The sequence below is a fragment of the Gavialis gangeticus genome, unplaced genomic scaffold (genome assembly GCF_001723915.1).
Source record: "Gavialis gangeticus isolate Ggan-Ray unplaced genomic scaffold, GavGan_comp1, whole genome shotgun sequence".
In the NCBI taxonomy this organism is placed as follows: domain Eukaryota; kingdom Metazoa; phylum Chordata; order Crocodylia; family Gavialidae; genus Gavialis; species Gavialis gangeticus.
The window spans coordinates 63,307,582-63,310,978 of record NW_017729024.1 but is presented as its reverse complement, the minus strand read 5'-3'; positions in this window follow the sequence as shown (position 1 = coordinate 63,310,978).

Below are 3,397 nucleotides of genomic sequence, written 5' to 3'. Positions count from 1 at the left end.
CGGGCCCAAAAAAAAAAAAAAAAAAAAAAAAAAAAAATCAAGTGTGATAGTCAGTTTCAGGGCTACTAACACAATAGCACTGAGCGTATTGTCATAAATAAGCATTGTGTACATTGACCTTGAATAAGTGTATAACCTTTTTAAGTCTGGCATGGTTCTTTGGTTAGATGTGATTTTTTTTTTTATTAGACTGAGTAGTTGGAAAAAAGTTCTTAGCAAGCTTTTGAGCACAGTAACCCTTCGTCAGGCATAGGGAGTCTCTGCTCCCACATTTCTTGTTTTACAAGAGAAACCCATGGATTTTGCCATTTTGCAATAAGCTCCCTGCAGGCTGGCAGAGTTCCAGCCTGCAGGGAGCTGGGAGGAAGGCAGCACCAAGTGCATGGACATGCACATGGCCCCAGGCAGCTCAGAGAGCAGCTCCAGCAGGTAAAGGGGAGGGGTGGGGGGGGAAGAGGGAGCTGGGTAGGGCTGAGGCTGCTGCCCAGCCAAGTGGGGCTTGGGGCCTGGGGCTGCAACGCACAGCTGCAGGGCCCCAGCAGGGAGCAGGACAGAGCCACAGGTGGTTCATCCGGGGCAGGAGGAAGGGGAGGCCCGGTTTCCCGCTGCCGCATGCACTCCTGGGGGGAGGGGGACCCACGCCTCCCAGATCCCTTTGCAAGGCAGGCATAGGCTGTGGCCTCAGACTCCAGCCCTGCTTCCTGCCCGAGGCCTCAAGAGCCCAGTGGGCACAACTGGGAACAGTGAGGCTGCATGGGGATCTCCTCACTGCTGCTCCCCTCTCTTCCCTAGCCCCCTAGCAATTCGCCTCCTGCACCTGCCACTGCTTTGAGGGGTACAGCCCCACACACAGGAGGTGTGTCACCAGGACAGGAGTGAGGCAAGGGAAGCAAGCAGTGGCGAGGAGATCCCCACATGGCTCTGCTGCTGCCTGCTGCACCAAGTCATGCCCACCGGGCTCCAGGGAACAGTGACAAGCAGCTTCTCCACGTGGCTCCGCTGTTCCCTACGCCCTGCTTCCTTTCCCTGGAGCCTCCAGAGCCTGGAGGACGCAGCCTGGTACAGCAAGCAACAGTGGAGCCACACAAGGATCTCTTCGCCACTGCTTGACCCCTCCACTGCCCTGACAATGTAGAGGTCATGGGGGGGCAGAAGCTTGAGCCCAAAGCCTGCACCTGCCCCACATACAGATCTGGGGGATGCAGGAGTGCTCACGATGGCAGGGAGCTGGCCCACCCAAGCCCGCGGCAAGGGGGAGCAGGGGCAGAGGGCTACAGACCTGAGTCCATAGCCCTGGCAGCTGGGGGCCCCCTCTGGCAGGGCTGTGGGAACAGAGCTGTGGGTGGGGGTGCTTTGATTTAAATAACAGATTTGGGGGTTTGTAGCAGTGAATTTGGTTTTGGTTTGGGGTTATTTGTTTGTTTGTTTTTAAGTCAGGGAAAACCAGGATCCCTGGTGAGCAACTTGCCACAGACCTGACCTTTACACAGCCCAAGACAAAGAACACCTCCTGGACTCCACCTTTGGGCCACAGCCCCACTGTATATAAATTGCTTCTGCCTCTGTAACCACTCTGACACTCCTAAAAAACAAAGCTTATGTTACAACCTCAGTCCTGTGCAAGACAGCTATACTTGCACTTAAAAACAACCCTGTTATTGTCTTACAACAGGCTGATAAAGTGGGTGCTCCTATCATGGGCAAAATAGCATATAGACAGGAAACAGATAACTTTACAAGTCTTACAAAACTCCTGATCATGGAAGAACATGAAAAAAGAAAAAAAAATAAGCTCTTAAAAAACTATGTTTAGAAGCTCAGAAGAGGACTGATGCTTCCACTTCCCAAGAACTCAGGTCAGGTACCTTTTACTAATTACCCAAGATCCACAGACCTGGCAACCAGGATGCCCCACTGTCTCCGTCACTGGTATCATCACGGAGGGGGTTTCTGACTACATTGAGTCTATGCTAATCCTATAACAGGGATGCTCAACCCCCATGATACAGCTCCATGTCAAGCAGCCTGCAGGGCTCCCCACAGGTCTGGAAATTTGGTGGAACCCACCCCACTATATAATCACTGGAGCTGCCAACTATTCGAAAGACACCGATTTCCTAAAGAAACTAGGTACCACTGAAATGCTTCCAGCAAACACCATATACATTACTATGGATGTCACATCTCTGTACACCAACATCCCCCATGAGGAAAGATTACAAGCCTTAAGAAATATTATCCCCCCCATGATAACACTGCTTGTTTTCATTGCACCCACCTTTGTCTTCACACATGAGTATCTCAGATTTGGAGACTCCTTATACTTACAAACGTCATGATCATGGGCCTCCCCTCCCTGCCATATGCCAAGGTATTTGTGACAGACCTTGAAGTCTGCTTCCTCCACAGCTGCCCTCTCACCACCCTGGTATACTTAAAAGGTGCAATTATATCCTCATATGGACACATGGGAAAGAATTTCTAGAGAAACTCCACTAGGACTTGGTAGCAATTTCCACCTCTAAATCAAGCTGACTTTTGTATACTCCACCAAGAAGATTCATCTCCTGGAAACCACTGTGAAGCTTTACAGTAGTCACATCACAGCCACACTGCACCAGAAACCAACCGACTGCTACAGCTACCTCCACACCACTAGAAGCATCATCTGCAGCACTGGTTCTCAACTAAGGTGCCACAAGCCCCTTCTGGGGGGGTCATGACATAAATGCAGGTAGGTTGAATTGCCCCACCCACCTCATGTGGAAATAGATTGGGAAAGCAGGTGCAGTTAGAGCCCATGCTCTTTTCGTGCGTCTTCCCTGTATGCACCTCCCAGAAACAGAGGCTCACCAACCTGACAAAATGTCCCATCCCCTGGTTTCTGGGAGGAGTATGTGGGGTCAGAGCAAAAAACTGTGGCACGGGCATATGCTCCAACCCCAATCCTTTACATGGTTTGGTCAAAGAGGTCAGGCTGAACTGGAGCAGCCCTTTACACTGCTTGTATGGATGAGCCAGACTGGGTGGAAGCAGCCCTTTACACCACCTGGCTTGAAGGAACTGGTCAGGGTAGATAGCCAACTAACTTTAATAGCCACAAGCAAAGGGTAATTTATAAATGGATCAATATTGGAATGGCCAAAGGTTAAGTAGAGACCTACAGCAAATCTGTTCCAAGTCCAGTACTGTTCAGTCTGTTTTATTAATGATTATTGTGCCAGAATAGAGCTTCCTGAGCAAATTTTCAGATGGCATAAAGTAGGAAAGGATTACAAACATGCTGAAGGACAGGATTAGAATTCAGAAAGATCATGATGAATTGAAAAGGCGGGCTATAGATGACAGGATAAAGTTCAGTGAAGACTAACTCAAGTTACTATAAAGGAGGAAAAAA